Here is a 14,940-nt window from a genome sequence, read left to right on the forward strand (position 1 = left end):
AGAATATAAATATATTTGAGAATAAAAATTTCGACGATTAAAGAATTTTTTTATTTTTCAAAAAAATCAATTAAGACATTGCTAAATAATTATCAAAATAATTACTAGATTAAAAAAAACTGAAAATTTAGATAATAAAGAAATTCTTACTACGTAAGTCATTTTTAAGAAAAATGTAACTTTTATCGATTAATTTCTGATAATCCTTGTTATATGTGAACGAATCTGAATCAACTAAAAAAAATAGTGGAAAACATCAATTCTATATGAAAGAGAATTTTGATGAAAGGCTCAAAATAACAATTTTCTATACAAAATTTAGATTTCTTAGATATATTTTTCTCGTTTTCTGATCTATCGTTTTTCTTTTCGACTTTCTTCAAATCGAAACTGATGAAAACAAATGATGATATTCGCATGAATTGAAAGGAATGCTTATGAAATTATATACTGCATTGGATAAATATCTTATGGTTTATAACATACACAAAGTATCGATATATTCATGGAACATTTTTGAAGGGTTGATTTTAGAATTCAAAACAAACAAAAATGTCGATCTTGGCTTATTTAAGTTATAGATAATTTAAATACACATTAAATAAAACGAGATAGAAATCTCTCTCTCTCTCTCTCTCTCTCTCTCTGTTGATATCGTCATCGCGTTTCATTCTTCACTTTATCTAACGTTCGATTGCTTATAACTTAATAAATTAATAAGATTACAAGATCTCGAAAAACATTATAAGATAATAAGATTAGAAGATATAAATATATCCACGCTGCCAAACGTATTGCTTATACGCAATAGATTGAAAAAAGAATAATGTTATGAAATTAGACATCGAATGAATATACTTTACGATCAAATGCATATATCGCACATGTTAGCTTCGAGTTGAGAATTATAATTTCTCGAAAAAGATGAATTACAACTGTCGATCGAAGTTTAGCTCACGGATATAAGAGACGAAAAAGGAATGAAAAAAAAAAGAAGTATCATCGATGTGAAAATTGTATTGAGAACGAATTTTCTCGTAATAATAATATTGTTGAATTAAAAACATTGAATTCGAATTTTATTTCTGCCGCGTGTGAATCACGAGTTCACGCGTGGGAAAGAAGAGATCGATGCATTCGTGAATCCAAAAGTGAAAAAAAAAACTTGTGAAAGGATTCAAAGGACAAAATTTTCAATTCGCAATTTCAATTTCGTATATCCTTGGTCAGCCGAATCTCTCGTTTACACAGTGGACTGAATAAGAACAGTGCTACAAGATTAGATATTGCGCGTGGATCGATCACCACGTGGAAAAATTCGTGAAATTCTGACTCGTTGTGAAAGAGAGGAATTATAGTGATTTTTGCGAGCTTCAAAATCATTATTCCGATTTCGCAATTCTAGTCGATCTTTCTTCCAATCGAATCTATGATAGAATATGATAGAATCTATGATATTGAATGTGAACACAGAAACAAATGATGACATTCACGGCGACAAGTTTGAACAAGAAATTAGATATTGCATCTGACTCATGAATATCTTACGGTCGGATGCATGTGTTAGCTTCGACAGTTTCAGAACTGTGATATATCAAGAAGATGAATAGAAGATTGTCGATAGAAGAATCTTAAGACAAGAAACGAATGGAAAAAGAAAAGTATCATTGACTTAAAGAATATAAAATTTTCTTATATTGATCGAAAACTTTGAATTTTATTTCTATCATTATTTAGAAATTAAATATTGTATTGAATATGAACATAGTAAATAGCCAACATATGGAAAGAACTAACTATCAACTCGTTTTTTCCAATATTCATCCATTAACTCTTGCCGTTGGTCTGTATTGTTATTTTGTTTGTTTACACTCACACTATGCGAGTAATAAAAGTTCATAACTTTTTATGACTCAATATTTTTCTAATTTCTATTTAAAATCAGTGGAAAGAATGTAAATTTGTAAAATAATCTATTTTCTTAAGAGAATACATCGTAATGTTTTATTTTAGAAAATCGATATTTACTTTCTTATAAATTTATTTATAAAAATATATACGTCAAATTGAGACATTTTTAGATATTTTTCGTAGATATATTCTGTGCATTAAAAAAATATCTATTTAAATGATCTTTATTCCAAATATTCCATTTGTGTCGCATTAATCAATTTCACCTTCTATTCATCTTTAATTTAACTTCGTTCTCAAAATATCATTCATCTCTATCCATAATAAATCATCGAAGTATGAAATTGATGAAATAAAATTATTTATGGTGCCATGTGCTAGTCAAGTGTGCGCTGATTAATCAACTGCGCTGCTCTATATACTGTCGCATGTTATTCTCTCAGTTAGCTAAGTAGTCCTATATTCTTTTCTATGCTCTTATTAGAAATAAATTATTCGAAATCTTTCGAAATACAAAATTTTTGTAATTCAAAACTCTCGAAATTAAGATAAAAAATAGAAGAAGAATTTCCATAAAAATTAAATTAAGTTTAACAATTAATCAGTAAATTAATTATTTACCGATTACGAATTTAAATTTGAAGAATTTCAAAATTAATTTCGAAATTAAAATAAAAAAAAGAAAAAACTTCTATAAAAGTTAAATTTTCCGCATTTTTCAAAAGGATATTTAAAATCATCTATTGGTTAATTATAAATTTGAGTCTGAAAAAAACTTGAAAAATCAAAATTCTTTAAAATTTTAATTTTTAAAATTTAAAATTTTAATAATCTGAAAAAGAAGAAGAAAAAATAAAAATTCTGAATTTTAAAAGTTCCAATAATTTTGAAATCTTACAAAATTTCAAATTCGAGTTTCATAAATCTCAAAATCAAATATCGACCTATTTCTAATTCCTTTTTTTATCCTATCTTATATATATAGTCAGACGCATATATTGCACAATAGTGATTCACGAATCATAAAATGCAAAAAAGAATTTATTTTTATGGTTTTCGTGAGTTTCAAAATCGCAAATTACAATTGTACTATTGGATGCAAAAAGGTCTCCAGGCTTTTCGAATAAAATAATTATTATTATATGTTATTAATTAATGAAATCCTATGTTCTTTTTTTTATTGATATAATATATATAAATTTATATAAATATAAATATAAATTTTATCGTTACATTTTCAAAAACAATTGATAAAATTATAATAAATATATATAATGTTTTCTAAGTTAATATTGAATGCTTTTCTAAAAATTTAAAAATTTATTACTTCTTGCATCTAACAATATAATTTTGCGATCCTATTTCGCTTTTTCTTCTATCGAAACGAAGCTATGATAGTTAGAATATAGAAACATAGAAACCAACAATACCATTCACACAACAAATTGAACAATGAGAGACATAGAATAAATATAGATCATACACAAAATAGATATTGCGTCAATGATTTCAATGATTATCTAATGAATATCATATTGACACATCTATCACACGTGCATCGCGATTCACGAATCATTATTTGAAAGAATAGTCGACATATACACGCGAATCCGTGTGAAACAAAATCCCAATTTATGCTCCTCCTAAGACTGCTTAGACCACCCACGTAAGTCATCGAATTAGAAGGTTACGAGAAGCGCACGCGAAAATATCCAACGATAAAATGCTAATAAAATGCAAGTAAAGGGATTCGCAGTTACGAAATATAGTTCCGTAATGAAAATGAAGTAATGCTTTCAGGGGCTTCGTTTTCAGGTATGATAAATACATAAAAGTGCGAAAGTGTCGTCAAATGTGAACATGAAAACGCACGCAACACGTCTTTACTGATTCGATCTAATTTGTTTCGATCCACTTTTAACCGTTCTTTGTATAGCTTTAAGATTGAGCGACCCTCTATTGGGAACGCGCATGCGTAATGGTCGATTTTTCTTTAAGACGCAAATTTTTCTAACACAAAGGTGCGTATTTCTCCTTGAGTATAATTATATCTTTTCAAAGCATTTAAGCATGTAATTGAAATTTATAGGTTGAGGTGTGTAATAAACGAATAATATGTAATAAGAATAATGTGTAATAAAGATTCACTTATTCGAAGTTTGTTTATTTAAAGAAACAATTATCTAAATGCTCATTATTAAAATGTATAGTTACAAAAGATTAATTATTTAATTATAAATGATCGAATATTTGAAGTTTAATGATTCAAATGACCGATTTACCAAACATAATATAATAATGTATGTAGCAATGTTTTATTATATAAATATTTTTTTACATAATAAATTGTAATCTGTATTTGAAAATTGTTTAATCTTTAATTCTTTCATGACATATCGATAAATTTAATTATTTTTAAATGATTATTCGAATAAAGTTTTTTCAATTATTTTGAAGATCAATAATTGACATTTCTATTAATTTATTATGTGCATGTGATGAGATTGATAAATTAATATAAATATATTGACAGTATTTCAAAAAAAAAAAAAAAAAAAGAAAAATGGGATTTTTTATTAAAAAATTATTTTATTAAAAAAAATTATTTCAAATCATTATTTAGCCATTATTTTAAAATTTTTACATATTTTAATTTTTTTCTTATATATGTGAGTTAATCGACTAATATTAGATGTATAAATAAAATGGGACATTTGTACTTTTATTACAATGATTGTAATGAAGAATAATTATTTAAAATTTTTTTTTTCAATTTGCTATAATAAGAATATTTTTTAATTTAGAACCATGAATATAAAAGTTTTTATATTAATATTTGATTCTATTTTATGAATTATGAATATGATAATAATATTTATTTAATTATACATATATATCTTATTTCGTTTTTAAATTTATAGATGTTATATATATAAAATTAATAATATTGTAAAATACTTAATCGAAATATACGAAATGGAAAAAGATTTAAGTTTTACAAATCATGAATAGTATTTTTTTTTTAATTGAATTTCACTCTTAATATATAAATAAGTTCAATGATATTGCATATTATATGCAAATACCACTTCCTTAGTTATATACATTATCATTGAATATTTGATTCGAAAGATCAAGAATGGCAAAATAAATAATCATAAGCCACTTTTTATACTGAACATATATAAACAATAATAAATTATTAATATATTAATATACAATAATACAATACTAAATTATTAGTATATTATTAATTATTTGTATATATATTTCTATTTAATTTATTTAAAAATAAATTTTTTATCGTCTATTTTTCATTGAATTTTATTTCTATTATCATTCATTTCTACTATCATCATTAAATATAAAATATAAAGAATGGTCCAAATATTGATTTAAATGGGTTCATCCAAATATCTCGAAAAATATTAATGTTATTTAAAAAATGTTTTAGATAAAAATTCAATAATTTAAAGAAACACATGTTGATATAAAATAAACGAAATATGAATAAACAAATATTTTTTGTCTTGTATCTTAATAATCGATAACATTATTCATAATTTCATTAAGTTTTAATATTATTATTGAAGTTAAAATATCTCTTCTAACATTAATAATTTTTTTGTGATTTTTTTAATTAATTTGTAATTTTTATTTTATTTTACAGGATTAGTTATATCGACAGAACTAGATATATCATGCATTTAAAAAGATATTTTATTTAAAAAAAAAATTGATTTTTAAATATCAAAAAAATATTTTTCTTATCTTACGGTTTTTATCCAAAATATTTTTTAATACCAACCATAGTTTTCAAGATATTTAAATAATTTTATTTAATATTTTTTTTTTCTATAGAATATAAATACTAAATTATAATCTTGTCATTTCAAGTCGACATATCATATAAACGCCTCTTAACGTCAGATATTAGTAATCATTGTAATATGATGACCACTATATACGCAAGTAGAATTTCATTATAAATTAAAATTATGAATGGAGAACCATGAATAGAATTAATATTTTTAAAAATTGTTAGATATATGTTTTTATTTTAATTTTTTTTATAATTATTTAAATATTTTTAGAAATTACAACAAATATAAAATCATAAAAGGAATTGAAATTGAAAAAGATCTATAACGATTATATGTGATGTAAGAATAAAACAAGGAGGAAAATGTTAGATATTCTATTCCAGAAAGTAATTTAAATATTTTCTAAGAAGAAGCTAAATTGAAAAAAATTCATCCACTCAAAGAGATATAAATAAATCGATAAATCAGATAATATCAATTTTTTAATAATATTTTTTACTTTTAATTGAGAAGCAATAAATAAATAATTTCAAAATTAGATAAATAATTTTACTTCTTTTTCAATTTTTATGGTTAAAAAAATTTTAATATATTTTAATATATATATAATTTATATTTTATTAATTTAAATATTTATCATTTTATTAGAACATTTTTCTTATAAAACTAAATCTTTTTTTCTTATATTCGTATCATTTTAATTATTTATTTAATATATATATATATATAGAATTTTAATGTTTCAATTTATTTATAATCTTAAAAAAAATAATCTTTTAGATATAATATTATTATGTAATAATATCATTAATTTAAAATATAAAAATAAATTATTTTCCAGACTTTAAAATAAACTATAACTACTAGTAGCAAAAATTAAATGAATTCGGTTAAATTAGATGAACAGTAATCATGATATAGAGAAAGCAATATATCGAACTCGATATATCGAATCCAGTTTCGATACATTGAACATACATTCAGCGAAATATCGAACAATTAACATCATAATCAAAAGAATATAACAACAATTGATTTTCCTTAATTACAAAACATACTTCTATAGATAGATATATTTTTTATTTAATTTAATTTTAAATTAAATTTAAATCTCTATAAAGAAAATGTTTCGTAATATAATATTTATTTGTAATGTAGAAGTTTCACATTACATCTAATTCATTTACACGGTAGATTGGTTCAAGAAAAAGAAATCTATAAGAAGAAATATTATATAATATTGTGATACAAATATTGTAAGTATGGTATATCTACTTTTATTGTTTTAGAATAAAATAAAGATTAAAAATTAGATTAAGGAAAGATATAATTTTTATACATAAAGAAAAATTATATATTAGAAAATTACATGTTACATTATAAAAACTCAAATTTGATAAAAATTTCATGTAATAAGCCACAAATTTGAAAAAAAGAAGAATAAAATATGAAAAATTACGAGCAGACAAATTATTTTCAAATTAAAAATATGAAATTTATAAAACTTTCTTAATTTCAATGCAATTTTTCTTTTAAAAATTCAAGAAAAATTCAAAAAAATAATATAAAATAGAAAATTGAAAAGATCAAATTGTATTCATGAATATCGTTATTAAATTTTATTTATTATCATTTTTTAAACAGTATCATTCTAAATAAAAAAAATAATTATAATAGATATATGAATATATTTTTTAATAGAAATTTAAACAGAAATTTTAAATAATTTATTAATATTAAATCAAAATATACTAAAAATAGAATTATGTTTGTTTTATAAACTACAAAATTATATATATATATGAGAAAAAAGAATTAACTATATTTTAAATTATTATAATTTAAAAAAAAAATGAATAAGCGTATAATCGGTTATATAATAATAAAGTGAAATTCTGTTCACTTTTTTGAATTGCTTTATTCCAAATAAAAATTTCTAAATTCTTATATTATTTATATTATTCAAAAAATATTATAAAAGTTCATTTAAATGCTGATTCTAATATCGAATAAAAAAATTTAGATTGTAATTTATCAATAGAAGATACGAATAGCTATATAAAAATTTTATTGCGATTTAAGAAATAAAGCATTCATGTTTCTCTCTTCATTTACGACCATGGAAATACCTGAACGTTTTCCTGCATGCTAAATGAAGATTTCCTTTCTGACAAATTGCTGTAACGATAATCTAATCCTGGTTATTAATTCCAATGTTTACGACAAAATTCCAATGACCGATTCTAACGTAAAATTTATTCTCATCTTAAAATTATGAATTATAAAGTTTCCGATTTTCAGAAATTTTTAATATTAGAATATAATAATATTCTAATATTATAAATATAATAATGTATTTTATTTATGAAAAAAGATTGAACACATTTCAGTAATTTAAATTTCATGCCATTTAAATTATTATACACTGTGACATATTCAATTATAAAATTATAAATTATAGTATATAAAATCACCAGTTTTTATATTATATTTTATCATATATTAAAAAAAATAATATAATATAATATAATGAATATAAAGTTATTTATAATAATAAAGAAAATATTTGAATAAAATCATAAATATTTAATAAAATATAAAATATTATATATATTGTAATTTCTTTCTTAAATAAGAAATTATTTTATAATTAATATTTATTTAATTAATATAATCAATCATTGTTATGGAATAATACAAATTTCCAATAGTAAATTTTTTCTATTATTCACACTTTAATTATTTCATTGCAGCACTCATAAATCAATTATCGAGAAATTATTGAATAATTATTTAAATTCAATTAAAATCTCATATCTATTTTTGATATATAAATTCTGAAAGATCTAGTATAATCATCATTTATTATTAAAAGATGTATTTTATTGATTCACCTATTCACGATTTATCACTAACCATTAATATGTATCAAGCATATTGCTTTAATCGTTATCTGTATAATACTACTACAGACGGATAAATTACTATTCAATAAAGAATTTATTCATAAATTATTTATTTAAACAATATCTTTCTATGTATTAATATTGCAACAAATTTGTAACAAATTAAAATGGAAATAATTATACATAAAAATTTTTAAAAATTCACTAAGAATTTCAATTCCAATCGAATTCATTTTAAAATTATCCACAACAATATGACAATAATAATATAAAAAATTAACGAAACTTTGTTGTAAAATATTCAAAATACTCAAAAATAGAATTTATCATTACTCCAAACGAACGATGTTATAAAAATAATATAAAGTTTATAACAGTTTTAAAAAGAAATAAATTCGAATCCCTCGATCAACGGTTGCAAATCATTTTCGGCTTTATATGAAACTGGACAAACGCGACGATTCCTCATTCTCTTTCTAATGGAGCATCCAAACACATAGAAACCAGTCATGCTTCATACACAACGATCTTTCGTTCTTTAGTAAATGGAAAGGAGTTCCTCCGTTCAATGGTACGTCCCTGGTTCAACAGCCCCCACCACTGCGTGTCGTAGCCGCGCGCGCATTGCTAAAAGTGCATCAGACAGGTTTCTTGCTCTGTCCATTGCGAACGCGCTTTTAGCTTGGCACGTTTGATTTCTGCGTGTCGTGTACATACGTAGCGAAAACACTTTGCTCCAACAAAGAGATACAAGTCGTTGCACGCGATCATATCGAGAGTCACAGTTATGTACACATGTATATGAAAGTATTCGAACGCTTGTTAATAAAATGTTGAATAATAAAAATATGCGTGTTAAATTTAATTTTCAAAGATAATGTAAAATGAAATTTGAAGTGAATTAGATAATATTTGTTAAAAAGATGTAAAATACTATAATATAATAAAAATAAAATAATAATCATAAAAATATTTGAATGTATTATTATTTATTAATATTATTATTTTTTTAAATAGCTATATAGATGAAATAAATATGTAATAATTAGATTGCGAATAATTATGCAAAATAAAATTTTTATGAATATTATAATACGTAATACACTTTGAATATCTTCTGTTTTTTGTATATATGCATACTATATAGACTTTGTACTTAACTTTTGTATAAATATATAAATATTTACTATTTATACTCTTTTTACTATTTATTTCTATTTATTATACATTTATACATTGATCTATCTTTGACTCTAATAATCTAAAAAATTGTTTCATACTGTGAATTAATTTTTATGGAATTTACGTCAATAGAATTTCATAATAGAACTCTTTTAACTACTCGTCTTATAATTATTTAATCTTTTACTTATTTCAGACCATAATATTACAGTCTTTATAATAGAATGCTTAGGATATATATTATACATATAACAGTTATAAAATTATTTTCGAAATTTATTAGATTTTTATTGTTTTAATATTAATAAGCATTCAAATATTTTTATGTATATACGTATCTCTTGGCCTTTTTTCCACATCGTCGACCCGATATATCGATCGTCAATGCATCTTTTTTCCCTTTTTTTTTTTTTTTTTTTTTTTTGCTTCTAACGGCTACTGGGGATTTTCGCGCAATAACGCGACGTACATGTTACGTGATATTAGTTGCGCGCACGTAATATTGACCCATGGTCCACTTTTGCGTCGGTTACACAGGACTACTCCGACAGCCGATCTTTTGAATGAAATCGGTTTTCCATTTGAACGCGTGTTCTATGCGCAGAATAGCAGAGAAGGTTGGTTAATGAAATGGATGGCATTTCGATGATTCTTCTAATATGCATTTCTCATTTTCTGTAACAATGACATGCGACTCAAAATTTGTAATTTTTGAGTTATCGACACAGGAAAATTCATTGTTATTTGTATTTTTTTATTTATTTGTGTAAAATTATAAAAATTATGCATTTTTAATTTGACAGATTTTAAGTTTTTTATCAAATAAATATTCAAAATGTAATTGTTTTAATAATTTTTCTAATTAAATAATAAATTTTAAAAACAATTTAGTTTAAGAGAATAAATATTATGATCCTGAAAATTTTTTATTGATGGCAGTTGTTTAAAATTTTAAAGTTTTTTTAATAAAATTTATAAATGCTTGTAACGTTTATTAAACATTATATAAAAAGTGTAATCGAGTAATTATTGCAAAATTGCGTTCTTTATAAGATTATAAAACATTGAATGATAAAAAAAATTGAAAGATAAAAAATTATTTCCTTTATATTGTATTTATGTCTCTAATAAATTTCGCATCAAATGAAAATATAAATCATTTTCATATTTTTAAGATAAACAATGAAATATATGATTAAAAATTATCAATACATTATATTCACGCATTAAAAGAATATATGTTTCATAATTACAATTATTTTTAACATTAAAATTTATATGGATTAATAGTTTTTATATATAACTTTCAAATATTTAATGTATTTTTTAACAATAATAATTGTAAATTGTTATAATAACATATTTTTGTGATATTCATTGTATGCTCATTGTTTAATTCCAATAATGATCAATGATTGATCAATAACAAAATTTTAAGTGATTCGAACAAATATGGACAATATAATAATATTGATGTATAATAGTATATGAGATACAAAACTCTAAAATTATTTTTAATTTACTGAACTTTCTGTGTCATTGATAGATGACATTGGCGCCACAATGTTGGTAAAAACATATAACGTGAATCGAAGATACGTATTTTTGCTCGTTAAGATCATAATTACAATTTACATAAACGAAATTTTGAGATAGATTATACGATTAATAGAATAGATTATACGATTCTTATCAACATCATCAACGACATATTGATGAAAATTGATATGATATATATATATGATATTATTTATATATGATGATATTTATATATGATGTTAAAATCGAAAATAATATTTAAATTTAATTACTTTTAATTAACAATTCATTAATATAAACTCAAAAAAAAAAATAGTAATATATCACTAACCTTCAAGCGATTTTTCTCTTATTTATCACAGAAATTAAATAAATATAAATTTTAAATAAATTCAAAATTTAAATTTATATGAATCAAATATTTATATTTAAAACACTATATTAATAACCTTTAAATTTCAAATGAAGAAATTTATTATGAATAAATAAAGATTTAAAATAAAGTAACAAATATCATTCTGTTTTTTCACAGTCACTTGTGTATGTGAGAATAATCGCGAGGATTTAGTTTATAATTATTATTCATTATCATATTTATATTATTCATTGTATTTCATTTAGTTTACTTTATTGTATATTTTTGCATATTATATATGTTCTCTATATTTCCTCTCTGCATATTCAATTTTTTACAAATAATCTAATAATCATAATTAACAAGAGATAAAAAACTAGATTATTAAAAAAAATAAATGGCGGAACTAAAAATTAAATAAATATATATTTACAATATAAATTTAAATAATCCATGACGCGACAAGCGGTTTCGCATTCTCGTCATAAATACCATGTTTTGTTAACCTATCAACCAAAATGAAATTTCGATTAATCAAAATATATCTGTGATCTAACTCTCATCCGACGGATAGTGTCTACCGGAATCATACAAGTTATGACGGTATCATCGGCCCTAAATTCGAGATACATTGCTAATTATCGTAACAACGATGTCGACGCATCGCAGAACATGTATATATCTGAATCACAAATTCAAAAGATCTGTTAACGCGAACGCGCTATATTTAGCCTTCACTGTCTTTCTAATCGGCCACGCGTCTGTACACTGGGCGACTGTGACCGTTTCGCTCTGCTGCTGTCCGCAATGCAATTGGACTGTGGAATTTAGTGCAATCTGCGTTCCGTTATATATACATGTGTGTGTAATATAATATTAATATTATTAAATCCGTCAAAATGACGATTTTCAGACTTTTCGCTTTATCAACAATATAATTGAATATTATTTTAAATATAAAAGTTATATATTCCTATTATTATATTCAACATATAACTATATACATCAAAACCGATAAAAATAATAGATAATAATAATTTTATTGATTACAATATATAGCCTATATTACATATCCAGAAATGTTTTTGTTACTTTTTAATTAAAAAATTAAAAAAATATTGATTTTGATTTATGAAGAATATGTTTTTTTTAGCTTTATTCTTTCATTAGAACTTCAAACACAACTTTCTTTCGATCATAACATTATAGCGATATCAAATTTATTTTTTAAAAATAAATATTGGATTGTTTATTGGATTAAATTTAATTAGGTTATAATTTTTATTTTGAATTAAATAGAGCATATTCACTGATTTTTTCAAATATTTCGTCAAATTAATGGATATGGTAGTTCCAATATTAACGAATGCGAATGGTTTAATCGTTTGAAACCAACGAACGCGCGATTCTTGCCTAGCTCTTCCTGCTTTACTTGTAAAAGCATCGTTTTTCCAATGTAACACGCGCAGGTCGTTGCACCAGACATTGCGTAATGTTCATGGACGATTCACCACGACTAATTTCGAGCAATCACACTATCTATCCATAATTCGTACGGATCCGGTGCGCGGAATCGTTACGATTTATCAATCTACGCGTCTGTCCCTCACTACTCGAATCTGTTTGAAAATGATGATGGCAATTATAAAATTAAATATGCAAGACTTGAAACATGTGACATATTATTCTTTTCTTTTTCAAATTTAATAAATAATGATTCTCAATTGTGATTTTGAATTTAAGAGTATTTTTAAATCGGAAGCTAAACTAATATAATCATCAAAATTTAAAATTTAATTCCAACTCCAATTTAACTTTAGTCATTCTATGAATTGGTTTCAGTTACTTTATGGTTATGTTATACAATCACACTAAACGTTTATTATTTCGGAAGTATTTTTCTAACCGGAAGTTTTTTACACTCAAAATTAATATTTTTATATTCTTATCAAATATTATCGATGAAAAATTTTTGATTGTTTATAAAATTCAATTGAGAACATGATTCACGTTGAACAGTTCGAATATTTTGAAGTGATGAAAAGAAACGGACCTCCAGTTTATCATTGATTCGAGTGAAAAATTCTCTCTTTCACCAATAGTTCATTCGCACTACAAATGAACCAGGAGTCTTTATATAACGCGTGAACCGGCTTTTCCATAAATGCAACGCCCAACGAGTTTTACACCGTGATAGTTTTCCGTTGAACTATTTATTTGTGCACTATAAACTTGAAAGATAAACCATAATCCATAAAAAAATATGGCTTATTATTTTGTATTACACATTCATATGTGATATTCCTTTTATGAACTTTCATATTTTTTTGCCGCGCACAAAAATTAAATGACTAATTAAAAAATGAATATAGAGAATGTATAAATCAATGTGATATATAATTAAAATGAAAAATTTAATTAAACGTTAGATAAAAACATGTTCAAGTCCTAATATAAAAATACAAATAGATAATAGTTAAATTATCTATTGGAAGAATATATTTATGGAAGTGGCATCCTTCACTTTCAGGATCAAAAGCGTAGAGCAAAAAGCAGTATTGTTTCGGAGAGACAACACGCGGTGATATAGAGGGTGTCCAATAATCGTAATTTATCGAAAAAGAGATGTTCTAAAAAAAAAAGTTTTTCTACTTTTTGAAGATGAACTTTAAATATTATGTGATTATAATATAAATTATATTAGATATGTTTACAATATAATTGTAATAATTCATTTTATAAAATAATACAAAGAAATAATTTTGAATAATAAATAATTTATAAAAATTATTCAAAATATTATTAGAAATAATAAATATTTTATTTGTCACAATAGTTTATTTGATTTAATTTTATATATCATACTTTATCTTTTTAAATTTTTTAAAAATATTTTACTATTCGATAAATATTATATTTTTCATATAAACAATTATTGTAATTTGATAATATAATCTTATAAATAGAAATCCATAGATATCAAATTTATGAAAATATATCGATACTCTATAATCTATTTTTTTTAACATTTCCAGTAAAATATCTTCACTTGATAAATATAATTTTTTTATAAAAAAGAAATATGATACGATGGAAGATAAAGATAATTTCAAAGTTATTTTATACTTATTGTTCATCATATCTAATTCACTTATATTATTCACGAAATTTAAATTTTTACATTATAATATTAATATAAATTACAATCAATCGGAGATATTTT

At 22.8% G+C, this 14,940-nt stretch overlaps 1 protein-coding gene across 4 annotated transcripts in view; it reads right to left on the bottom strand.

Moving 5' to 3' along the window:
• The window catches only part of LOC122715602 (poly(rC)-binding protein 3), a 242,109-nt gene that overhangs the window by 107,277 nt on the left and 119,892 nt on the right, over positions 1-14,940 (bottom strand). The window lies entirely within an intron of this gene.

This window comes from Apis laboriosa, unplaced genomic scaffold, assembly GCF_014066325.1.
Source record: "Apis laboriosa isolate Shangri-la unplaced genomic scaffold, ASM1406632v1 scaffold39_cov144, whole genome shotgun sequence".
In the NCBI taxonomy this organism is placed as follows: Eukaryota; Metazoa; Arthropoda; class Insecta; order Hymenoptera; family Apidae; genus Apis; species Apis laboriosa.